Source organism: Mesoplodon mirus (genome assembly GCF_964341445.2).
Source record: "Mesoplodon mirus genome assembly, chromosome: 8".
NCBI lineage: Eukaryota > Metazoa > Chordata > Mammalia > Artiodactyla > Ziphiidae > Mesoplodon > Mesoplodon mirus.
In genome coordinates, this window is record NC_138984.1 from 59,796,087 (window position 1) to 59,823,998 (window position 27,912).

The 27,912-nt window shown below is 35.1% G+C and overlaps 1 protein-coding gene across 1 annotated transcript in view; it reads right to left on the minus strand.

Annotated features, from left to right (window-relative positions):
- LRP1B (LDL receptor related protein 1B) overlaps window positions 1-27,912 on the minus strand; it is a gene marked incomplete at its 3' end in the record, with an annotated part of 2,351,282 nt that overhangs the window by 2,173,226 nt on the left and 150,144 nt on the right. The window contains exon 3 of the mRNA XM_082630936.1: window positions 13,697-13,802. The remainder of the gene's footprint in view (window positions 1-13,696; window positions 13,803-27,912) is intronic.

Consider the following 27,912-nt stretch of genomic DNA (forward strand, 5'->3'; position numbering starts at 1 on the left):
TATGGTGCTTCTTGTAGTGGTTTTCTTGATGTTTCTTCACTTGGGCTTTGAGGAGCTTTTTTAACCTGTAAGTTTGTAGCTTCATCAAATTTGGAAAGATTTTGACCATTATTTCTTCAAATAGTTTTTCCTACCTCCGCCACTTCTCTCTCCCTCTTGAGACTAATTGCATAATTACGGGCTGCTTGATGTTGTTGCTCGGCTCACTGATCCTCCATTCATTTTTTTAAAAATAAACTTTAGAGTTGAGAATAGCTTAAAATTTTTGTAAAGATCATACAGAGAGTTTTCATATACCTCACATTCAGGTTTCCCTATTACTGACATCTTACATTAGAATGAAACAACTGTAAGTTTTATTTTCTGTGTTTCATTTGACACGGTTTCATTTGATATGTCTACAGTTTCACTAATCTTTTCTTTGCAGCATATAATCTACTATTAATCCCATCCAATGTATTTTTCATTTCAGACATTTATTTTAATATCTAGAAGTTCATTTTGTCTATTTTTATACGCTACACACCTCTCCTTTTCATATTCATACTTCCTTCTATCTTCTTGCAAATGTGGAATATATTTATAATAGCGGTTTTAATTTCCTTGTCTACTATTCATATCTTTTTTGTTACTGTTGTTCTGTTTATATTGGTTAATTTTCCTCCTCATTATTTCTCTGACCTCTTTGCATACATGGTAATTATTTTTTAAATGCCAGGCATTGTGAATGTTGTGATTGAGTGCTAAAGTTTTTGTATGCCTTTAAATATTTTAAAAATATTATCCTGCATGCAGCTGGAAACAATTTGATTCTTTCGAGGTTTGCTATGCTAGGTGGATCCAGAACAGGATAGTTTTAATATGAGCTCATTACTGAAGCAATTCTTTCTGAGACTCTACTCAGCATCACATGCATTTGAAGGCCTTTCTGCTTTGGTCTATTGACAACAAACTATTCCATTCCCTATGTGACTTTTGATCATGGTTCTCTAAGTCCCTTTTCAGTGGTTCTTTCCCCAGCTTGTGCACATGCTGATCATACTCAGGTGAAGCACGTGCATTTGCTCATCAAACTCAAGTTTCCCAAGAGGAAACCTCTGCATATCTCCAGATCCCAATCTCTCCGTCTCTCTCTTTCTCTTTCTAACTTTCTCTCTCTATGCCTCCCCCACCCTTCAGCTCACTCCTTTAGACCCTCTACCTTGCAAATTCTATCCACCTTCGCCACCTTAGAAACTGAAATGAGTCTCTCAAGTCACATTTCTGGAAATGTTTTCTACATAGTATCCATGAGCCATCAAAGAGCTCACTTCATTTTGTTTGTCTTCTCTCAAAGATTATCATCCTGCTAAGGCTGTGGTACAATGTACATTATTTAATATCTTCTGTTCTCTCATTGTTTAATGTAGAGGAGTAAATCTGGTCTCTGTTATTCTATTATGTCCATATGGGTATTAGATATAGAAATAGAAAATTTAGTTCTTTTCTTTATACTAATACAAAGAAAGAATTCAGTTGTGTTTGACCACTAATCAAATTTCATTTACATTTTCTTCCAATAAATTGATGTCTGTTTCTTACTTCAGACACATGAAAGACACAGGGATCCATTATGTTTGTTTGTTTGTTTTTCAACTAGAACTCTAAGAGAAAGCAGCTGAAGTTGCAGAGTGGATAGGAACGTGCAGGTGTTGTCAATGGGGGAGAAGAGTAGAAAAATAGAACCCTTGTTTATTTTACGTGGTTTGAAATCTGCTTCTTCATGCTTCACCACCTTCACCTGTATTACTTAAGAATCTTTGCTTGAAAGTACCTTTTTTTTTTTGAACTCTGGTTGTTTTTGGTGAGTTGGAAAACAACACACAGTTCTCTTTGATTTTAATGCTGGGAATTGCTTTATTTAATTCACAGTCAGGGTGTTAATTTATGTTACTAAACTACCACAATTATAATAATTCCTTGACATGTGAAGCAGTTGATTGAAATTTTTTCTCAAATCAGCACTATATGTAATCTGAATATATTTTCTGATACGTTTGGAATAGAGTCAATAATCAAATAGATCTCTACGACATTGGGTAACAATAAGGCTTAGATTCTATTTTCACAAATGATAAGTAATTCACATTTAAAGATAAATATGCAAAAATAACTTCCATATCTACAGTATAATGTAATTATGGAACAAAAATTATAATTATTTTGAGAAAGTCAACTCTATTTTTTTATCATACAATATTTTCCAGTTTGGTTTATAAATGGTCATTGAATGATAAATTTGGTAGGTGGTTATATGTTTTTTTAGCAAAAATAAGCCTAATATTGCCATCTAATTTCATTGACTAAATTCTATGGCAGCTTCCATTTTGTCAGGAATAATAAGGATGCATTCCTCTTGGTCTCAAAATGTTTATATCAGCCAAAAGGTGAGAAAAAAGATATTCCAAGGTAGCTGGCCTTGTAAATCTTAATGGATTATTAATTAGTCTGTCAAGTTTAATTTTTGATCAAGAAAGAAAGGTAACACTTGAGCACATTTTAATCAGCTCATTTAAAATTCTTCCATCACTGCCACTGAAGATCTGCAAGAAGAAGAGTTTTGACAAGTGATGCCATTTTTTCACACCTCTCCATAGACATGATCATTGAGATGACTGTGGTGGACAGCACAATATATCCAGAAAGCATCAGGCAATGGGAGGCTCTCCTCCCCCCAGCTTTGATTTGCTTGAATCCATATTAAGAACTGTATACTGCATCTCACTTACCCTAAAACCTGTGCTGTCACTTGAAATATCTCAAAAAATTTCCTTCTTCTGTTATGCCATCCAGAAAAGTTTTACAGAACAGCATGCTCTCATTCACAGTGTTTTCCAAAATATAACTTACAAATGCCAACAACTGAGCACAACCTGAAACATCTGTGGATTGGTCCATTTATGGGACAAAGTAATCACTTTCAATACTCTTTAAAACCAGCTGTTCACAGGCATTAATTGCCATGTCACTTATACACTTTAGAACAGCACCATTTGACAACGGCACGTGTTAATTTGTTTACCACATCTGGTTCTTTTTCAGTGAATACTGTTTTTATGGCAGATGGTAATAGAAGAGTAGTTGCAATTATGCAGTTTAAAAGGGATCTGGGTTGTGATGGATACAGTATGCATTTAAGTCACTAAATTTTTATATTAAAACGCATATGTAAATTTCATCAAATTTCTGGCTTACGAGTTCCATAATCTAGGTTTTGTTTTATTTTTATAAATATACATGTTGATTCTACAATGACAAAATAGTTTTAAAGACTACCTTCACATGTCAGATCCTCAAAATATATACCATGCCTGTCTTGAAAGAGATGAACATGTTGGCGTCTTCTCTTCCTGAAGTGATCCAAGAGAATCAAAGCTCACTCTTAGAGAGAGTGATTAAACATTACCAGTTTCCAGCACCCAGCACCCTTGGAACAGTATTAAAGGCTGTGGCTTCCATGAGATTGATTTAGTAACAGTGGAAGGACATTGTAGTCTGAGAGCGAAAAAGACACTGGTTGTTTTTTCTGTTTCTTGCATGTTTCCTCTCCAGTTTGCTTACACACACACACACACACACACACACACACACACACACACCTACCATGAAGATTCAATCAACCTGGAAGAAAAGATTTGCAGAAGAATTCTATCATATATTTAGTATCATGAAATCCCTCTGGAATTAATATAAATCTCCAGTAGCTTCTACCCCCTGGCTCTACTTTGACTTTGTAAGCTATTCTACGTTCTTGATGCTTGGTTTTGGCAGTCTTTATCTCACTCTATATAGCAGATGATGAATTCTCAAAGTTTGTTGAATTCCTATTCTGATCCTACCCTTTAAATGCTAGTGCTTCTACCAACAATGGCAAAAGACAAAGGCTGACATAATATTTGCAAAATTTATGATAAGGAACTAAGTTTTTTAGTATATCTTTTCTATCACCCACACAAAATGCTGTAACATTTGTTGTGTCAAAAAAAAAAATCCCTTCCATGATCTAAGCTGCTGTCCTACCATTTCTCTACCTCTCTTTACAGCTAGTATGTAGTTGCCTATTTTGCAGTCTCCAGTTCTTTTCCTATAATTTCTCTTGTGCCCCTTTAATCACGGTTTCGCCCATAGCACTCTACCAGTCAGCTCTCATCAAAGTGGCCAACGACATTTATGTTGCGAAATCTAATGGTGGATTTTAAGTCCTTATTTAACAACACTTATAGATAACATTTTCAATAGTTATTCACTCTTTCTTCAAAGACTTATCTCACTTTGGTTCTAAGATACCACCTCCTATAGATTCTCCTTTTTCCTCATGACCCTCCCTCATTTCCTTTTCAGGTTTGCCTTCTGCTCTAGGATTTCTCATCTCTGGTGTGTCTCACAGCTCGGCCCTCAGACTTCTCTACTTCTCTGTGGACTCTCACTTCCTAGATCATCTCATCATGGTTCATGTGATAGCATACTATCTATATGCTGAAGGCTTTACAAGCTATATCTATGGTCAATAATTCTCAATTTCACATTCGTATATAAAACTGTCTATTGGAAATCTTCACCTGAAGTCTAATTGGCATCCCTAACTTAAATGGATGTTTCAATAAAGAGGGAAATTAAATGGTGTGACCAACAAGGGCTTATTTTCCAAAATATACAAACAGCTCATACAACTCAATAACAACAAAAAAAACAACAACAAACAACCCAATAAAAAACTGGGCAGAAGATTTAAACATATTTCTCCAAAGAAGACATACAGATAGCCAATAGGCACATGAAAAATGCTCAACATCACTAAGTATTAGAGAAATCAAAACTACAATGAGATATCATCTCACACCTGTCAGAATGGCAATCATCAAAGAGTCTACAAATAATAAATGCTGGAGACGGTGGGGAGAAAAGGAAACCCTCCTACACCGTTGGTGGGAATGTAAATGGGTGCAGCCACTATGGAAAACAGTATGGAGGTTCCTTAAAAAAACTAAAAATAGAGTTACCGTATGATTCATCAATCCCACTCCTGTGCATATGTCCAGAGAAAACTATAATTCGAAAAGATACATGCACCTCAGTGTTCACAGCAGCATTATTTACAATAGTCAAAGCATGGAAGCAACATAGATATCCGTCAACGGAGGACTGGATAAAGAAGATGTGATACACACACACACACACACACACACACACACACACACACAATGGAATATTACTCAGCCATGAAAAAGAATGAAATAATGCCATTTGCAGCAACATGGATGGACTAGAGATTATCATACTAAGTGAAGTAAGTCAGAAAGAGAAAGACAAATATACCATATAATATTGCTTATATGTGGCATCTAAAAAATGATACAAATGAACTTATTTACAGAACAGAAACAGGCTCACAGACATAGAAAACAAACTTGTGGTAACCAAAGAGGGGGAGGGGGGGATAAATTAGGAGTTTGGGATTAGCAGGTACATACTGTATATAAAATAAACAACAGGGTCCTACTGTATAGCACAGGGAACTATATTCAATATTTTATAATAAACTATAATGGAAAAGAATCTGAAAAAGAATACAGACACACACACATATATATGTGTGTGTGTGTGTGTGTGTGTGTGTATATATATATATATATATATATATATATATATATACACATAATTGAATCCCTTTGCTGTACACCAGAAACTGACACAACACTGTAAATCAACTATACTTCAATAAAAAATGAGGTAAATTATAAACCCCCAAAAGATGTATTAAATTGAACATAAAACCCCACAGTATCTTCAAACTTCTAGACAACACTGCAGCTTCTACAGTGCACCTCATTTCAGTAAATGTCAAGAATTTTGTTAATCTATTTGCTCTGGTCAAAAAACCTTGCAGATACTCTTGTCTCTTCCCTTTATCAGCAGAAGTTGTTTTGAGAAGGATGGCAGATCCATATATTGAATATATCTTATATTATGAGAACAAAGTATAGTATCTTTCATGACAGGTGGGATCTAATATAATTAGTTTCCCATCAGCAAGCAGGCTGATCCCCACCACCCACCTACAGTATCAGGAGATGAAGGCATATTGAGGCTCAGGCTCAGCTGAAACCAAATGGGAGCCAGGGCTAACTGACGTAATCTGTCCACACTAGAATAAGGAGAACAGAATAGAGAAGAGAAGAGATCAGATTGATCTGGGAAGCAAACAGAAGATATCCAACACAGCAGTCAAATAAAAATAAAAATAATAAACATAAAATATGATCAACAACTCATAATTAAAGTACTGCTATTAAAAAACAATGGCAGGCTATACTTATTTCATTGATCAGATTGACAAAGTTTGTTTTAACAGAATTGAAAATAGACAGTACTGATAGCTAGAGGATGTGGTGAAAAAGGAACTCCCAAATGCTGCTGGTGAAAGTAAAAATTAGCATGCTTCTGGAAAGCAAATGCTTACCAAAATCAAAATGTACAGAACCAGATCCTACGTCAAGGAATCTAGGAATAAAATACTTAGAAAAAGCACAGAAATACTGTTCAATTTATTGCTTAACTGTGCAATAAACAAAATATGGAAACAATCTCCATGTCCATAAATATGGGATAAGAAATAAATGATAAAACAATCATGTGCAATGGGTTTTGAGTCAGCTGTTTAAAGAAAGGATTTTAAAATCTATATGTACTAATATGGAATGAATGTTGTGATAAAATGGTAAAAGGAAGTTGCTGAACAATTTCTAGAGTATGCTTCCATGAGAGTTTTAAAAAGTATACATAAATTATCCAGATATTACTAGGAAATTTTATAAAATTCAGCCATTACCCATTTCCAGTGACTGGGACAGTAAACAACCTCTCCACAATTTTTATTTCTGATACCTTCTCCTCTATGTCTGCCCAGGAATGAAGATGGATTTGGAGCACATATTCACATGCACATACCCCTTGAAGTTTTTTTTTTTTTCTTTTGGAACTTTACTAAAATTTGGGGGGAAGTAGAGGAGAAATGTGAGTCCAGGGTCCAAAAAGTTTCAGCCATCTCCCTTGATTCCATCTAATTTTTATTATCTCTTCAGAGATAAAGACAAATTATTCCCCTCTTTTAATAAAGATTTTTCCTTATTTTGCACATACTTCAGTTTTTTCAGTCCCTTAGGGGGTCTTACCTTCTACCTTAAGTTGTCTAGTAAAAATTTTTCCTAGACCAAAGAGCATAATCTACATGGGAGCAATTCTGCTGAACACTATTTTCTCTATTTATTTATTTAGCCTATATGTCCATATGTTCTGAAAATATGTATTCAGAGGTATTCGCCAAATGGTTAACAGTGGCTCCCTATAGGACTAGTTGGGGTAGCCTATACTAGAACTTTTATTTTTTTACTTTTCCAACAAACATGTATCACTTTTATAATTAAAAAAAAAATAAGTATTTGCATGCCTCAGGATTTTATCCTAGTCCACATCTCCTTCTATTTGTTCTCCTTTACTCATCACATTCACTCCAAATGTTCTAATTACCCTGTGAGTAGCATGTTTACAAATCCACATTTTCATTTTGGATAGTTTTCAAGTCATGGATATCTGTATTTCCTATTGGAGATTCATTCTTTCCCAGACATATATGTACTACCTACCTACTACATGCCATGGTAAGTGATGTCCACACAGCTGCTAAAGCAAAGTGACATGACCCCTGTGTTGACAGTTGACAATCTTTGGAAGTGGTGTACAGTAAATAATTAAACAAATAAATGCATTATAACATGTTGTAAGAGGTGTCCTCCAGAAAAATAAATGCATTGATGTCATAAAAAAAATTGGAGGTCTATATTAGACTGGGGGGCCAGAGAAGTGCTTTCTAAGGGGATGATGTTGAAGGAGAGGCCAGATGGAGAACTGCGAAGAGTAGCTTCCAGACAGAGGGACAGGAGGTGGGAAAGTCTGAGTTTCCAAAGTGCTTGCTGTGCTTTAGAAACGGAAAGACAGTTGTTGTGATTTAGGCTTAAAAACTGAAAAAAAAAATGTGGCATAACATAATCTCAGAGACATGAGCACAGGAGCTTAGTAATGGCAATCTTAGACCATCTGAAGATTTTGGACTATCTTAAAAGCAATGGGATGCCCTAAAGAGATTTAAGTAGGTTAAGGATGTGTTTTGGTTTATGTATTTTTAAAATTTTCTTGTTATATCATTTATACTGTAAAATAAGGTCAAAGAGTTTGGGAAGAAGCAGATTATTAAGAATCTGCAGGGTATTTAGATTTCCCTGTTACCATTATCCATTTGATATTCCAGAAATCTGGATATATCTTTGACTTCTCTGTTCCCTTCACTTGCTCTACCATTCTGTGATCAAGTTTGACAATTTTAGATTCTTAATATCTCTCATAGGTATAATTTCTTCTTCTCTACCTTTACTAATTTTACTGCCCTAAATTAGGCTTTCATAATCTTTTATCTGGGCTCCTACAAGACTATAGTCTTCCTACCACATTTCTATGGCTACTATCATGCATATCAACCCTGATCATGCAAACTGATGCCTTAGTTATCTTAATAAAATAAACATTTAAACATGATACTCCCCTATTTACATCATCACTGGGTGTCCACAATAAAATACATATATTTATTTATACAGGAAAAAATGCCATTTATTGAACACTCCTATGGACAAGCTTCATATATGAAAATTTTTATTGGAATATAGTTGACTTACAATGTTGTGTTGGTGTCAGATGTACAGCAAAGTGAATCAGTTATACATATACATATATCCACTTTGAAATTTTCATAACAGCCCTGTATGTTAGGTTTTGCCATTGTTCTTGCTTTACACATGAAGAAACTGAGGCCTGGGGTAAGTAAATGAGAGAGAAAGAATGTTATTTGGCCCACTGCTGAGTAAATCTGCTCTCAGAAACTACTTGATTGATAAATTGCAAATCACCTTGAGATTATTTTTAGAGGAGCTCACCAGCTCAAATTTATAGGCAGAATGTATCTTATTAAGGAGACTTTAAACTGTTTGATTCTTTGGAGTGAATTATCTTGCCAACAACTTGGCATGCTGTCATTGGGAACTTAAAAACTATTTTAGAAAGTTGTAGCAGTTTCGGATTGACTAGTAAAAGAAAGCTTATAGTGGTTTATCACAGTGTTTTATATTGTTTCTTTTTTTATTAAATCTTTTTTTAAAATTAATTAATTTATTTTTGGCTGTGTTGGGTCTTCGTTGCTGCGTGCAGGCTTTCTCTAGTTGCGCTGAGCTGGGACTCCTCCTCGTTGCGGTGCACGGGCTTCTCATTGCGGTGGCTTCTCTTGCTGCAGAGCTCAGGCTCTAGGCACGCGGGCTCAGCAGCTGTGGCTCGCAGGCTCTAGGACGCAGGCTCAATAGTTGTGGCGCACAGGCTTAGTTGCTCTGCAGCATGTGGGATCTTCCCGGACCAGGGCTCGAATCCATGTCCTCTGCATTAGCAGGCGGATTTTTAACCACTGTGCCACCAGGGCAGCCCTATATTGTTTCTTCTAATGGCATTAACATTTTTGATGTGTGTAGGAAATTTTCCAAATTTTACCTTTTAATGATACATTTCCTCTTAATAAATAATTAAGTACACAATTTCAAATGACTGACCTTAAAGATAAGCAGAACTATATCCCATTTTTCAACATGGAAATAATCTATATAATAAGGAGTACCGATTTCTGTCAAGTTGTGAGTCATTAGAAATGATTGAAGTTCACTCTCTCTTCCAGCCTAGGACCTAAACCTGGTAAATTCAATATCCGTACCTAGTGTTCTCACTCCTTTCCCCACTATACCATTAGCCCTCTAGAATCAGCTTCATTTTCTGGAGAATGTTACCAGCCAGTCCAACCTATATTGGTCCCAGCAGGCCTTGTAAAGCAAGCTTTAATAAAGGAAGATAACGTACAGTGACAACTGTAGAATTCCACAGAGCTGTTATTAAAGTCTGTTATCAGAGTCTGTTATCAAAACACACATCAGATTCCCTTCCCTTAATGCTTTCCTTCTCCTCTCATAGTTAAGAAGAGGAAGAACTGAAGGTGATTTGTAACTTGAGGGTGTGGGTTTTCTTTTTTAGCATGAGGATTTGTTTTCCATATAGCTGAAGTAACAATCTTTCTGAAGATTTTTGGTTGTTCTGAGATTCCATCCAAGCCTGATCACTGTTTATTAATATAATTAATATTAACAATAGATGTCAGGCACAAACATAGGCATTGAGCAAAATATTTTTTAAATCTCATGACTACACCTAGGATGAGAGCTTACTTTTCTGCAGTCAACATATAGAACCTGACTTAACCAGCTGCAGCATGTTCTTTATCTCTCTCCAGATAAATTAACATTTTCAAAAAAAGAAAAACCATATGATATCATGCAAATATAAATGAGCCCCTCTCAGAGATTTTCTTCAATTCATTAAGTAATATGGTGTTGAGGGCTAAATTGTGTACCCTTAAACTTTTTTTTTTTTTTTTTTTTTTTTTTTTTTGCGGTATGCGGACCTCTCACTGTTGTGGCCTCTCCCGTTGTGGAGCACAGGCTCCAGACGCGCAGGCTCAGCGGCCATGGCTCACGGGCCCAGCCACTCCGTGGCATGTGGGATCTTCCCGGACCGGAGCATGAACCCGTGTCCCCTGCATCGGCAGGCAGACTCTCAACCACTGCACCACCAGGGAAGCCCCCCCTTAAACTTTTATACAGTGAATTCCTAATGCCTCGTACCTGAGAATGTGACTGTATTTGGAGACAGGGTTTTTAAAGAGGTAATTTAAGTTAAAATAAGGTCATTAGGGTAGGTCCTAATCTAATATGACTAGTTTCTTTATAAGAAGAGGAGATAAAGACTCAGGCAGACACAGAGGGAAGACCATGTTAAGACGTACGAGGAAGATGGCCATCTATAAGCCAAGGAGGACTCAGAAGAAACCAACCCTGCCAACACCTTGATTTAAGAATTCTAGATTCCAGAAAAGTAAGAAAATAAATTTCTGCTGTTTAAGTAACTCAGTCTGTGATTCTTTATATCGGCCCTAGCAAATAATACATTTACATTAGAGCTCATACATATTATAGGCAATGAAGATTTGCATTGCTATTATTTTCCCATAAGTTAACCTCTAGCCCTAGAGAGTTGTGAAATAGCCTAGTTATATAAAATTAATAAAAAGTGCACACCCCCATGAAATCAGATATTCCTCCAAGGGTTCACTAGGTAAAACTTATCACTCCACTGAAAGGATGTCCAGGGGTCTCTTGTGCCCATTCCAAGTATTGGGCTTTCTTTTCTTTCTTTTTCTTTTCTTTCTTTCTTTTTTTTTTTTTTTTGATATACCACAACCCCATACCTTGCACACATTTTCTATCTCACGTATGTAACCATTGACCAGATATATCTCATAATATGTTAATCAAGTATGCTTTCCATGCATTTAGTCTGGGATGAATCTCCTCTTCTGTTTTCCTGGCTAGGATGCAGGTTTTCTTCCACTGACTAATATTCAGAAGCTTTGTCATGCCAGGATGCAACATATGATTATCAGATTTTCATAAAATTATACACAAGTATAAGATTTTCATAAAAACAATCAGGCCCATAACACCTCAGTAAAGTGGATGAAGCCCCCATTTCCACACATACAAATCTGTTTTGAATTTATTATTATTTGAAAGAATCTGATTCAGTTTTTTCTGTTGATTATTAATTCTTTTAAGTAAGAATAAGTGTCTTGACAATTGGAGAGTAGGTGGTGAGGGAGTATTATTGGAGAAATACAGACAGGATTTAGAAAAGGGAGGTATGAGACAATAATGAAGCTTCACCTGCTATACAGGATTAACAGACCACTCTGCTCTTAAGCCATATACTCCTTGGATTTATTCATTCATGACCTGATTTATTTTTAACATCACATGGTAATACTTTAGTGTTTTTTTTTTTCAAGACCCGTCTGATAATCAGCCTAAGGCTGAAATATCTGGCAACAAAACATTTGAAGAGATAATTCAACCTAGGTAAACTTTAATATATCTTTAGATTTTCTGCTTTCTCCTCTCTGAGTCTGATTTCAGCATTTTGCCCTAAGGTCTAATGTTAAGGATACATAAGAAATGCTAAATTCCATAATCCCTCTTTCCTAAACGTTATGCTATTTAGACTTGGGCCTTATTTATTTTTCCTATTTTAAATCAAATTTTTTCAACAAATTGAAACATTATTTAAGTAACTCTACTGCCCAGTTTAAAAATCGAAAGGAACTGAAAAGTTGACTTGGCGCTGATCTGTGAATGACAGTAATGAGTGTGGGGGAGATGAAGAACGTGAACTTTTCAGTGTCTAAAAAATGACATTGTTATTTAAAGTGCTTATCAGTTAGTGATTTTTTTAAATACGATTTTTTTGCTTCACCAAGAGAACATTAAGCTGTGCTTTTTATCACACTCTTTCTTCCAAAGCACTGGAATTATCGTCTTTCTTTAGTCTATGCCCAGCTGCTGCCCTGGTAAGCCCCATAAACTTGGCTTCACAGCTGTGCTGCCTGTTCCAGATTTTGGAGTCGGAATTTTCTTCTCAGTTGTCTCAGTGATTTTGGCCCAGATTTCAGGTGAACATTCTCCTAATGCTCAGTTGAAAAGTATCACTTTTTGTGAAAATCATATGCAAAGTGTTTTTTTTTAATTTTTTGTTTTGTTTTCTGTTTTGGTGGTGCTTTTCTGAATATCATTGGAAGCATTTAAACCAACTTACCAACTTCTCAAAGAAAGCTCAGAGTATATGATAAGGTACTCAACATCATTAATCACCAGGGTAATGCAAATCAAAACCACAGTGAGATATCACCTCACAACTGTTAGGATGGCAATTATCAAATCAAAACAAAACAAAAAATCAAAAGATAAGTGTTGGTGAGGATGTGAAGAAATTAGAACCCCTGCACACTGTTGGTGAGAATGTAAGATGGTGCAGCCACTATGGAAAACAGTATGGAGATAAAAAATTAAAAGTTGAACTACCATACAATCCAGCAATCCTATATCTGGTTATTTATCGAAAAGAATTCAAACTAAGATCTCAAAGAGATATATGCACTCCCATGTTCATTGCACAATTATTCACAATAGCCAAGATATGGAAACAATCAAAATGTCCATTGACAGATGAATAGAGATAGTGTGGTATATACAAACAATGAAGTAGTATTCAGCCTCAAAAAAGAAGGCAATCCTGCCACATACAACAACATGGATGAACCTGAAGGACGTTACGCTAAGTAAAATACGCCAGCCACAAAATGACAAATACTGCATGATTCCAATTATATGAGGTATCTAAAATAATCACACTCATGGAAACAGAGAGTAGAATGGTGGTTGCTGGGGACTGAGGGGAGGGAGAAATGAGGACTTGTTTTTCAATAAGGCATAAAATTTCAGTTACGTAAGATGAATAAGTTCTAGGGATCTGTTGTATAACATAGTTCCTACAGTTAACACCACTCAACTGCATATTTAAAAATTTTGTTAAAAGTGTAGAAATTATATTGTGTTCTTACCACACACACATACAAACAATAGGTCATGAGGACACTTTTGGAGGTGATATTTATGTTTATTACCTTGATTGAGGTGATGATTTCACAAGTGTGTCCGTATATCCAAATTCATCAAATCGTATGCATTTTATATGTGCAGTTTTCGGTGTATCGATTATCCTTTGACAAGCTGTTTAAAAAAGGGGAAAAAAGTTCAGGAGATGTGAATCTAAATAGCCTAATTTCCAGTGACCAAGTGAGCCTAGACATCTGAGTGTTTTAAAATAATTCTATTTCAGTCCCCAGCACTGGTCCACGGTCTGTTAGGAACCCGGCCACAAAGCAGTAGGTGAGTGGTGGGCAAGTGAGCGAAGCTTCATCTGCCGCCACCCATCGCTCCCCATCACTCGCATTGCCGCCTGAACCATCTCCCCACACCCTCCCCCTACCCCCGTCCGTGGAAAAAATTGTCTTCAACCAAAGCGGTCCCTGGTGCCAAAAAGGCTGGGGACTGCTGCTATAAGTGGTCTATTTAGTACAAGGTCAAATAATCTTATAAATATATCTCATAAACTAGGAAATCGATGTACAATATCAGCTTCTGATATAAATTCTCAGTATTACAGTTATGTTTGTACTGTTTTATCATTTACTAGATTGTTGAGTTCCTTGAGGGCAAAACTATGTCATTCATTTTTCTGACACCCAAATTAAGCTATTATTTGCTTGGTAAATGTGAATTTTAATCTGAATTGAGCACTGAAGTTCACTGGTCTTGTGCTATCCTGAATCAACCTGGGTATTAAAATAACAATTTAAAAGAAATTAAAAAAAAAAGAATTATTAATACTCACACCTTTAACCCCTTTCTCTGCCTTCTAATAAGGAAAAATATTTTGTTGCTTGGGACCCAAGATTTTATTTTCTTGATTGGGTTGTCCAGATTGAGTAGAGCCATAACTGAAAAGAACTGAAATGGGCTAGATTGATTTTCACTGGCAAGATCTTATCACAGACAGATAAAAGTTAATTATAGGAGCTGGAGTAGAGACTTTCTTGAAGAAAGTTAGCAAATTCTGAATTTTAAAGAGATTTTACCTGGATTTTAGAAAATTTAAAAATATAACAACAGCAAAACACCTGAATGGAATCCTTGTTTAGCATTTGTAAAGTTTAAGTCAAGAATTTCACTGCTTTTCATAATTTGTCTTTTCATAAAAAAATTGTGTTCCAATAAAATTTTATTTATAAAAACAGGAAATGGGTCAGATTTGGGCCCAGGACAATAGTTTGCCAACCTATATGGTCTAGAAGGAAGCCAACACTCCTCAGAAAGTACTTGATGATCTATCAGGTTGCTTCTAATTCAAAAGTTCAGTGAATCTGTGCTGTTGTAGACTCAGCCAAAAGAAATAATGGGACAATGTGATGGACCTGAAGGGCATTATGCTAAGTGAGATAAGTCACAGAGAGAAAGACAAATCCTACATGATACCACTAATGTGGAATCTAAGAAAGCTGAACAGTAGCAACAGAGAGTATAAAGGTGTTTACCAGGTGCTGAGGGGGTGGGGGGAATTGGGAAGATTTTATTAAAGGGTAAAAACTTGTAACTAGAAAATGAATAATTTTGAGGGTTTATTTTCAATACTGGTATTTCTTTTGCATGCTGCCCCATGAAGAAAACAAAGAAAATGCATGTTATGTGGTAATTCAACTTCTGTGGCAAGAACAGTGGTGATGGTGAGAGTGAGAGGTAGTGGTTTTGTGGCCTTCAAATCATACCACATAGGTGACCATGTAAACCTAGTTCAACTCCCCCTAAAGGTCTTTTGATATATTTTAAACATTCTCATGAAATAATTTAGTTCAGAGATATTCATTGCATGAACCAAATACTTGTACACTTTTCAATTACTGTACAGATATTTTATATAAAGGTTACACTTTGTTAAATAGCAAATCTTACAATTTTGTGTATACTATAATTTTAAAAAAACAATATATAGAGTATATATTGGTATCATAGAGAAATATTTGGTCTTTGTTCCCTATTCCTGGCATAGAGCTCCTAAAGCCTTTAGAATTTCTCAAGAAATGAGAGTGATAGGACTGTTCCTTGTTCTAATGAGGCATTCTTGATTAGCCCCTAGGTAGCTTTAGGATGGTGGCTGGTCACCAGAAAGAAGACCAATCCTTGATTACAAGTTTGAAACTTTCAGCCCCACCCCCAACAACCAGAAAGAAGAGAAAGGCTGGAGATTGAGTTAGTCACCAATGGTCAAGGATTTAATGCATTATGCCTACGTAAGAAACCTCCATAAATACCCCTAAAGATGGGGTTCAGAGAGTTTCTGATTTGTCCAACATGTCCACATGTCAGGAGGATGGCACACCCCAGCTCCATAGTGACAGAAGCTCCTATGATTGGGACTCTTTAAGACCCTGCCCAGTATACCTCTTCATTTGGCTGTTCATTTGTAACTTTATAATAATCCAGTAAATGTAAGTAATGACTTCTTGAGTGAGTTCTGTGAGTCATGCTACCGAATCATTGAACCTGAGGAGGTAGTTACGGGAATCTCCAAATTATAGCCAGTCCATCAGAAGTATGGTGGATCAGGACTTTTGACTGGCATCTGAGGTGGGGGCAGTGTTGTGGGACTGAGCCCCTAAATGTGTGGAGTCTGACACTAACACCTGGTATTTCAGTCAGAACTGAATTGAATTATAGGACACTTAGTGAGTGTCAGCATTAATGTCAGATGTCAGGAGGAGAAAATTCTGAGACAGTCAAAAAATAAGAAAATTAAAACACTCACAACTCCTCTTATTCCCCAGATAAGCAGTTAAGATACATTGATACATAGATACATACACGTACTCTCTCTTCTTAAACACACATTTACACACACAAATAGTTTTATAATAAATTAAGACCATGGCATACAGATCTTTTCACTGTCAATACAAAGTTGTTAAAATATTTTCTTTAATGGAATAGGATGCCCTTATATTGATACACATAATTTAATTCATACAGCTAATGTCAAGCATTACATTTCAAGATATGAGTAGTGATTTTAGTATCTTTTAAGTGTAACATCTTAGGACAAACTATACTAAGAAAACAATCTCATAAATTTATAGCAAAAGTCGGTAAGCTGTGACTGTCCATAACACTCTCTATCTCCTTTCCAACTAAAATGGGAATTGATGTACTGTAAATCAACTATACTTCAATAAAAAAATAAAGAAAAGCTGAGGGAATTAAAGCTTCAACAGCCAAATATTTTACATTTTTTTTAAAATGGGAATTGAGATAATATTTGTGAAATATATCTAATAATACTAAAACATATTATCTAAAGTCTGGAGGTAGTATGTCCCAAATTAAGTTTTAGGAATTATTTTATTTATTAAACCAAGCTTCGATGAAACAAAACTTTCAATTTATTTGAAAGAAAATACACAGGAAGATTTTGGTTGTCTGAATTTTTGGATAAGCTGAGATATTCTATTAATCAAAAGAGACAAAAGGAGCATAAATAATATTCCTCATATAAACAAAAATCAATAGAATTCTGTCAGGCTGAATTATGTAATACTGTATTATTAACTTCAAATATTATCTAGTGTGGTTAAATGATTTTATTTATATATGTTTGAGTTTTTTTCTTGAACATAAGAATCTATAGTCATGTAATTTTTAAGCATAGAGGGATTTTAGATATTAATCAAATAATATGTAGGTTGGAGTACAAATTCCTTTGGGGTAGATACTGAATTTTCTCCATCTTTACATCAATACAGTGACTTGCAAAAGTGTACCTAATTTTTAAACTCAATTTAATTGAAAATGAGGAAAGTGTGTTCCAAGAAGTTAAGTGACTTATCAAATGACTATTAGAGACTTAGATGTACCTAGACTTTAGAATTTATTTATTTTTTAATCCTAGACAATTACTAGTACTATTATGCCATACTTCCTCTCTCAACATATATATCTTTAATAATAGGAATATATTAGATATGGCAGCTCTTATCTAATGTAATTCTATAGTGGTACGTATTTAACTATATTTGGGGTTCCACACTGAAATGTCCAGGTAGGGTAGGACAGGTAAAGTAAGTGAGAGAATATGGCCAGTGTTGAGTGCCTAAGTATACATTAGGTAAATGGAGTGAGTTGTGATAAATTGAATAAACTCAGGTCCTGTCTAAATATGGCTTCTTCTCCTCAGCTTTAGGAAATCTTAGAGGTTTATTACTTAGAGATGGGAAAGAAACTGCCTCTTGCTCAATACTCAAAACAGACACAAGACAGAGTTTGGCTGCCATTTAAGGAAAAAGTGAGGGATGCAGACAAACAAATCCACCCTCTAGGGCCAGGACCCAAGGTCCTGTCTAAAACTGAGGCTGGGGGACTTCGCTGGTGATCCAGTGGTTAAGAACCCACCTTCCAATGCAGGGGACGTGGGTTCGATCCCTGGTCAGGTACCTCAGATCCCACCTGCCGCAGGGCAACTGAGCCAATGCGCCTCAACTAGAGAGCACGCCTGCCGCAAACTACAGAGCCCACACACTCTGGAGCCCAGGTGCCACAGCTAGAGAGAAGCCCACGTGCCGCAACTAAGACCCAATGCAGTCAAAAAAAAAAAAAAAAACCAAGCAAAACCAAAGAAAAAACTCAGATGTCAACAAAAAAATATTAAATAAAATAAATTAAAAATAAAACTGAGGGTAGGCCAAGAAAGTAGGAAAGCCCTCCCCTATACACAGATGTTTATAGCAGCTTTATTCATAATTGCCACAATTTGGAAGCAACCAAGATATCTTTCAATAGGAATGGATAAATAAACAGTAGTACATCCAGACAATGGAGTAGTATGCAGCACTAATTTAGATACATATTACTAAATGAAATAAACCAATCTGAAAAGGTTATATACTGTATGATTCCAATTATATAACATTCTGGAAAAGGCAAAACTATAGCAACAGTAAAAAGATCAGTGGTTTCCAGGGGTTGTGTTGGGGTGGCAGTGAGGATGAACAGGCAGAACACAGAGGATTTTTAGGGCAGTGAAAAGACTCTGTATGATATTATAATGATGGATACATGTTGTTATAAATGTGTCCAAATACATACCACATATAATACCAAGAGTGAACAGTAATGTAGCTATTACTTATGACTTTGGTTAATGATGTGCCAAAATAGGTCTATCAGCTGTAACAAATTTAACACTCAATTAGGGGATGTTGATAATGGGAGAAGTTGTGCATGTGTGAGGGCAGGGGATGTATGAGAAACCTCTGTACCTTCCCCTCACTTTTCCTGTGAACCTATAAATGCTTTAAAAATAATAAAGATTGAAAAACTTAAAAAAAAATAAAAGTATTATTAAGAGAAGTTCTTCAGACAGAAGTATTATGAAGAAAGCTAATTAGATGTATGCCAAGAAATGAATAGGGATGGAAAGGCAAAATACAAAGGTAATTATAATCAATAAATTATTGTAATTATACTATGAATAATTGATAGACCAAAAATATTATAAATATATATTATGATATTAATACATGTGTAAAAATAAAACTTGGCAAGTACACAACCAATAATGATGGCTCTAAGATTCTTCCATAATATGGACTGGTACAATTTTATTTAGAATTGCACTGTGACAACCCCAGAACAGTGTTTCTCGGCTGTGTATGATTACTCCTCCACCCCTCACACACACACACACACACACACGCACACACAGAGGACATTCAACCATGTCTCATTGTGGTTTTGATTTGCATTTCTGCAGTGGCTAATGTGTTCACTGGTTATTTATATATCTTCTTCAAAGAAATGTTTACTCAAATAATTTTCTGATATTTTAACTCAGTTATCATTTATTATTGCCTTTTAAATGTTCTTTATGTATGCTTATCAGGTAATTTATCAGATGTATAATTTGGAAATATTCACTCCCATTCTGTAGGTTATTTTTTACTTTCTGGATGGTATCATTTGTCACCCATTCATTTTTTTCCCACAGTAAACATTTGAATTCAGGTCCTTACGATTTCTGGATCATTTCTGAATTGTTCTGTAGACTTCCAAATGGACTCTTGTCTTCAATTTCTACCCTCTCCTATCAATTCACTGGGTAGTTGTCAGCTGTGCCCTAAAACCAATAATCAGACTGCCATCTCTTCTTCACAAACTATTTGTGGATTCTCTTTGTCCTTAGAATAAATTTCATCTCTTAAAAATGGCATCAAATTGTTTTAAATACTGGCTCCAACCTAGAATTTTGGCATTATTTCAGATATCAATGACCTTCTACTCCCATGACATTTGAACTCCCATCACCCCAGCCCAATTTTTAGGTTATTTAAACAATTACTTCTATATCCCCGAACTTTTGCTCATGTCTCGAGTATCTTTCTCTCCTTCCATCTCCACCATCAAATCTGTATGTATCCTTTATGCCATACTTGGAAATCAACTTCTTTGGAAAGCCTTTTTCTATCACTATGTCCCCAGCACAAGCTTAGCATTTGTTTCATTCTCTTTTATGGAAATGGAATGGAAATGTATGAGTAAACATTATATAGTTATGATGCATCTTTTAGTAGTTGTTAAGCTACTTTCTTATGTAATAGGGCCATATACCATTATGTATGTTCCATGTCCAAAATGTATTGCATATATCAGGTGCATGTTTGTTTAATGAATAGATACGAAGATTAAAATTTTGTAAGAGATCACTTAGAATTTGTCACATTAAGAAATAATCATTTACTTTATGAAGAAGTCAATTGCAAAGTGTTTTTCATTTGTTAACTTGTTCGTTTTCACCTTGAAATACCCTAAGGAAAATTTCATTATACATTGGAACATAATTTATTTACAGTCTACTTTCAGGATATCTGTATCAGCATGATTGGTACCTCAATATTGTCACTTTTACAAAAGGACTTCTGTAATTCATGTTATCAGTGAACTTGATTACAGAAATCGGGTACTTTATTTTGTTTTATTTCTCTTTTCCTTCAGCAATTGCACCAATGGGAAATGCCACATTTTTTATCTTGTTCGTTTTTAGCCTTAGTTCCCTTATCAGTAAAATAATTCTATTAGATCAGATGATTTCCAATGTTCCATTTAAATCCTAATATGTGTCAGTGATGGGCATTTGCATAAGATCTCTGTAAGCAATCACAGATATTGGATATTATTTTCCCCATTTACATCTGCCAACTGAATTTAAATTTTAGTTCTTCATTTAATGGAAATACTATTAAATTGTTCCAGCTCTTCCAAGATAGTGGTGCCTTTCACTTTTGGAGACTTAAATTAGGATATGCATGAAATTTCCACAGTTGTAAAGCTGAGCCAGTGATCCATTCTTTGCCTCTAACTAGTTCTTGATAAGAATTTGTGAATTCAAATTCACAAATTTGTGAATAAGAATTTATGGTCAATTCATACTTTTCCTTTCCCTTGAATTCCCAATGTGATTTTCCATTTTCTGCCTTTACATGGAAAGTGACTGTTGATGATAAAAATGTGATTTGACTCTAGAACATTATTTTTATTTTCCCCTATACCTTTTCTCATTATATATTCCAATTTTCTCTTATATCTCATCCACACTCACATAATTAGCTCTAGTTGATTTGTTAGGCTAGAACATTTCCCTTCTATGCCTCAGCATTTTTGAAGAACCTTTCCTCTCTTCCTCCTATTCTTCTTCATCATTATTATCATCACCATTATATCAATAGTAATAATAAAATCAATAGCAATATCATTATTGAGTGTTATTAGTCAATGCCCCTTATGTGTCAGGAATCATTCTAGGTGTTTTTGCAATGTTTACTGGCTAATCACTACAATGACATGATGAGGTATATACTATTAAATCAAATTTATGCATAAGAAAACTGAGAATCAGAAAGATTAAGTGACTTATCCAAGATTTTCTTGACAGGAAGTGGAAAAATCTGAATGTGACTTCAAACCACATTTTACAGTTTCATACTCCCACTGAATAGATCTAGTTAAAAAAAAAAAAAAACACAACTCATGCATATTGAGGCTTTCCAGGTGAATATTTCCCTATAAGTCTACATGGGCTTTTAAGTCTGAGTCTAAAATTATGAAATTGGGATATAAGGAAAGAAACAATTTATTAAGCTTTATGGATCTAAATTTGAGTCTCAGTACATGACAGCACTATCTATCGTCATACTCCTTGCAATTCAGTGAATCTTCTTTCAAAGAGGAAAACATTGTTTACCTTGCATGGGTTTTGTAACGACGATAGCTGTTACTGTTATTTCAGTATAAAGTTTTAACCTAAGAAAGCATTAGAAGAAGCTAGAAAACCACTTGGACTTTAAAAAAAAGTATATAGGTTTTAAAACAGATCAAAGTTAAAATGATTTTTATTTTACTCCCCCCAAAAAATAATTTAACTACTCTTTTAAATAATGTTTTTTTTGAATTATTATATAATTTCAATACATGCTAAAAAGTCAATTAAGAGACTTCTAATCTGGACAAGATGGTATAAAATCCTTTTACCCTACATCTCTCCTCTAAAGACAACTATATACCCCAGAAAGGGTACAAGACAAAAAGCAAACAACTATGAAAGGTTGTAAGAAGAAGGTCAGCTGGTTTAGGACACCAGGACTGGAGGAACAAGCACAACTGTGGCAGTGCATTTTGTTTTGTGACCCTCACCCAATAGGAGAAGGCTACCCAGATCCAGCATTTCCCAAATCCTAACCTAGCAACAGAAAGCAGGTTATTCTTCCCCAAAGAGAAGTCCCTCTGACAACACCAGGGGAGCCTGACACCACCAGAAAGGGGGATCATGTGGGGAGCACTGCCAGAAACAAAAAGCCAGGGGATGCTCTCTCATTCCCCACCAGGCCTGAAACTCCACTCATCCTCCAAAGAGATACCAAAATAGGCAGGCAGAGCCGGCAGAAGAGACAAGATAGGGCAGGTGGCCTGGTCCAGGAAGCCTCTTAGGCCTTACATGACTAAGTCTCTCCTACCCTGCCCAGAGTTACCAGAAGGTCAGGCAGAACCCACACAAGGAACAAAGTCAGAGCAAGCAGCCTGGTCCAGGCAGGCTTTTCATCTCAGTGGGCTACAGATTGTCCCTCCCTGCCGAAAAGACACTGGTTTAAGCAGGTGGGGCAAGGGGCTCAGCTACAACAAGAAGCTCAGTCTGAGAAACACCTACGTCCCTGTAAGCAAAAGACTCTTCTCTCCCACCCAGAAACACCATGGAAGAAAGGCACTGGTAGGGGAATCTCACTACACCCTCACCCACTGAGAGATACCTGGCAGTCAGGCCTAGGGAAATACCTTATACACCCTGAGGCAGTACCAGCAGGGAACAGTTGGAGCCACAATAACAACAGCTAAACCAGGCAGGTCAAGATAATATCAAAAGACCCTGATAATTAAACTGGCGTTGGTATTACAGCTCACAAATGTAGGCCAAGACCTGAGTGTTAAATCTGACTGCTAAAATTTTTTTTAAGTTAAATAGGACCCAGATTCTCCTAACCTAATACAAAATATCCAGGATAAAAAATAAAAACAAAAAAACCATCATAGCAAGAACCAAGAAAAGACAACTTAAATTTTAAAAAAGTCAATGAACTGATGCCAATACCAAAATGAATCATATGCTGGAATTAGATGACAAGACTTTTAAAGCAGCTGTCATAAAAATATTTTGATAAATAATTACAAAATCTCTTGAAACAAATTTAAAAAATAGAAAATCTCAGCAAAGAAACAGAAGTTATAAAAATGAACCAAACTAAAATTATAAAAATGGAAATTACCATAACAGGAAAAAAAAGGTCTTGGATGGGCTCAACTGTAGAGTAGAGATGACAGAAGAATGCATTGGTGAACAATATAATTGATGCAATCTGAAAAATAATGAGAAAATAGGCAGAAAACAACAACAGCAAAAATGAGAAAAGACTCAATATTTGTATTATTCAAGTCCCAGAAGAAGAGGAGAAAGAAATTGGGACTAAAAGATGATTTAAAAAAATAATGATTAAAAACTTCATAAATTTGGTAAAAGACAAACCCACAAAGAAGTTGAGCAAATTCCATACAAAGAAATCCATGTTAAGACACATCACAAATAAACTTTTGAAAACTAAAGAGAGAGAAAAAATTATATTGAAAGCAGCCAAAATAAATGACACCCTACATAAAGGGAACACCAGTTTGGATTGTAATGAATTTCTCATTGTAAACTGTGGAGGCCAGAGGCAAGGGCATACTATTTTCCAAGTGATGAAAAAAAAGAACAAAGGAAAAAATCTTCAGTGTCTAGGACTAAAAAAGAATTTTTAAACTTGACACAAAAAGTGTAATCCATAATGGGGAAAATTGATATAGATATATTGAACCTCATCAAAACTAAAATCTTTTGCTTGGTGAAATCTTGTATAAAGAGAATAAAAAGACGACCTACAGTCTGGGAGAAAATATTTGAAAACCATATACCAAAGGGCTAGTGCCTAGGATATATAAATAACTCTCAAAACTGAACATTAAAAAAATTCCAATTAGAAAACTGGCTAAATATATGACCAGATATTTTACTCAAGAGGATATATAGATGGCAAATAAGCATATGAAATGATGTTTAGCATCATTAGTCATTAAAGAAATGTAAATTAAAACTACAATGACATATCACTAAATTCTTATAAGAATGGCTAAAATTTTTTTAAAAATTAGTGACAACAACAAATGCTGATAAGGATGTAGAGAAACTGGACCATACATTGCTGATAGGAATGTAAAATGGTACAGAAACTCTGGAAAACAATTTGGTGGCAGTTTTTAGAAAACTAAATAACCAACTACCATACATGTCAGAAATCGAACTTCTGGGCTTTTATCGCATCAAAATAAAAATTATGTTCACACAAAGACCTGTACACGGTCGTTTTTGGCAGCTTTATTTTCAATAGTCAAAAAATTGGTCAAGCAAAGTGTGGAACATCTGTAACAGACTACTACTCAACAATAAAAAGGAATAAACTATCCATACACACAACTTGGAACAATCTTCAAAGAATTATGCTGAGTGAAAAAAAACCAAACTTATATACTGTATGATTCCATTTATATAACATTTTCAAAATTACAACATTTAGAAGTGGAGGAGAGATTAATGGTTGCTAGGGATTAGAGATGGGCATGGGAGTGAACACAATAGAGGGTTTAGTCATAAAGGGAAAGCTGAGGGATCCTTGTGGTATTGCAATTCTTTAATATCTTAACTGCAGTGGTAGATATATGAACCAATAAAGTGGCAAAACTGTGTAGGAGTTAATGCACATGCACATACACACACACACACAAATGAAAGTAAGTAAAACAACAGGAGAACTATGAATAAAATTTTTGGATTCTGTCAGTGTCAATATCCTGTTTGGGATATTGTACTATAGTTTGCAAAGTCCTACTATGGGAAGAAACTAGGCAAAGTGTTCAAGGGTTCTCTCTGTATTCTTTCTCGTAACTGATGCAAATCTACAGTCATCTCAATTTTTAAAAATGATTAAAACTACAAAATAGAAGTCCATTAGTCCAAAATTCTTATAGTGGGAAGCATTCTGGGTTGAAAATCATTGTTCACGTAGTGCCATGGAAACACAACTCCATTTATTGTCTTATATGAGCAATGATGCCGGGGCTCACCTACAGTGTTGTGTGTGTGTGTGTGTGTGTGTTATTGGAGGGTCTTTTTGGAAAATTTTAAGATATCCTCAGTATACCTAAGCGTTGAAAATTTTTCCTTCATTATGTTTATGATTCTGTCCTCTCTAATGTCAAGGCATTTAACTCAGAGAAGATTTACTGTATTAATATTATTGTTATTCTTGATATCCTTCTTTGAAATTTCCAACAGTTGATCCTTTCTTATCTCATATATTTTCTCTCACACTTTTACCTCTATGTATTTTTATGTTTTATATTCAGGTAAATTTCTTCAAATTTATCTTAAAATCTTACTAAATTTTGGTTTTAGTTTCCAAGAAACCCTGCTTATTTTGTGATTACTTATTTTTCACTGTATGTTTTTTAATGGATGCAATACATTTTTTTTACTCTCTCACTGAAGGTTTTTTTTTTTATTGAAATATAGTTGATGCCTCTGAAGACTTTAATTAGAATTTTGGTTTTCTGTTTCTTAGCTCCATTTATTTATTTATTTTTTCTGTTTCCTATCTTCTGGGTAAGGGTTTGGCACATGGTCATTTTGCTGGAGAACCCTTAAGTGCAAGAATGGGAATGGGGACACTAATGTCCATTATTTCTGCCCAAGTCATCCATAAAATGTTGTTTTATTTAAAACAATTAAGCGATTTTAAGTCACCCCATATACATGGTAGAACCCTGGATAGGCATGGGCAATCACCCCTGTGATTTCACATTCAACCTTACTTCTCACTCCTGCCTTCTGGAACCTGGTAGGCAGTTCAGCCAGCTCGCTAGTTACAACACTTTTTGCGTGTCAACTAGACTGTGGCTTCTCAGGTCATCGGTCAACACTGTTTCCACTGTTTTCTGTCTTCTAGAAATTTACTAACATTTCTCTTTTTTTCATGGCCTCCATTTGATATTCTTTATTGTTGTGGTCTGTGCTGTTTGTTTTGTTTTACTATTATTTCAATGTGCCAAGAGAAAAAAGAAATATGTATTTGTGTTGTCTGCAATTTTCAAACGTAAGTCACCTTTAAAATATTCTCAACATAAAAATATAACTGTTGTACATTTTACCAGTAGTAATTTAAAAATCAATAAATATTTTTCTTTTCCTCCAGAAATATAATTGAAAACTAAAGCCATAATTATATTTGACAAGCTAACAAAGAATGGAATCATGGATTTCTTTCATCTTACAACTCATGCTGCACGTGACTTTAGCTACTAGCCTTTCACAATTAAAATAAGCCTTTGTAAAATAAGCCTTTCACAATTAAAACTAAGTAAATTCAGTGTCTTCCAAAGTATTTCAAAATTCTTATTATAGTTTTGTTTATCTATAGAGAAGGATTTCCCCATATTATTTGTTACTGGGTCAATGCTAGGCATAGAGTATTCAATCAATTAATATTTGTTATGATCCCAGGTATAATTTTAATGTCTAGTGACATGCAGCTTTGTGTTCTGTGAATCTCGGTTTTCTTTTTTTTTTTTTTTGCCAACTGTGAATCTCAGTTTTCTAAAATCATCCTTCCCACCCCAAAATAATCAGTCTCCCTTCTAACCTTGCCATAAGTTTCACTGACAGTAAAGTCACTCATCTCAGTGGAGCAGAAATAAAAGCAGAATCATTGTTTGGAACTACTGAATCATTGTTTGGAACTACTGACACATTGTACATTTATTTTATTTAGTTCAAGAACCAAAACATTCAAGTCATCTTAACCATGCCAATAATAGCAAAATATCTTCTGAGCCCTTCAATCTCTTAACAGCTACAAAAGACAATGATGAAAATAATCACCATGGAAAACAGTTAAAACACAGGGAAAAAAGCAATCATGAACACTCCTAAGTTATCCACTTTCTGTGAAGATTTCTGTTAAGATAAAATATTATTTATCATTTGGAGGCTACTACTGTTAAAGATTCAATTAGTAGTGAAGGAAGAGAGGAACAGAAAGTTTGTGTTAAGCCAGCTTGACTTGGAATAAGTAAACATTGACCCTGTGGCTTTCTCTTGTTTCTCTGTATAGCTGCAAAAAAAAAAAAAAGAGATAAGGTTCTCAGAATTTAAAAAAAGGCCTAAGTCAGAGCATTAAGTTAATGTAATTGTGTAGTTATAAAACCATTGTGACAGTTTAACTTTCTCACAGTCAAGCTTGGACCAGGCAATGGTTTACTTCCCATGGTATAAACAATAGAAACATAAAATTCAAATTTAATTTTTGTTTATCTTACCTGTAGACCTTGCAGATTGAAGGAGGAAGCAGGGTAGGGTAGGGAAACTGTCTAGATTATTCTAACATTTTTCAAAATTATTCTCCTTTATCAACTAGAACAACTGAATAAGCAATGGTTACTCTCCGTGTTACTCCCATTGTTCTATCTAGAAATACTATTCTTGCTCAGATAATAATTAGGGCAGAGCTCCTTGTTTTAGTACAAATGAAGTTTTACTCAAAGAGACCAACTACTATAATAAACAATCCTAAAGTATCAGGGGCTGAACAAAAATGAACGTTAT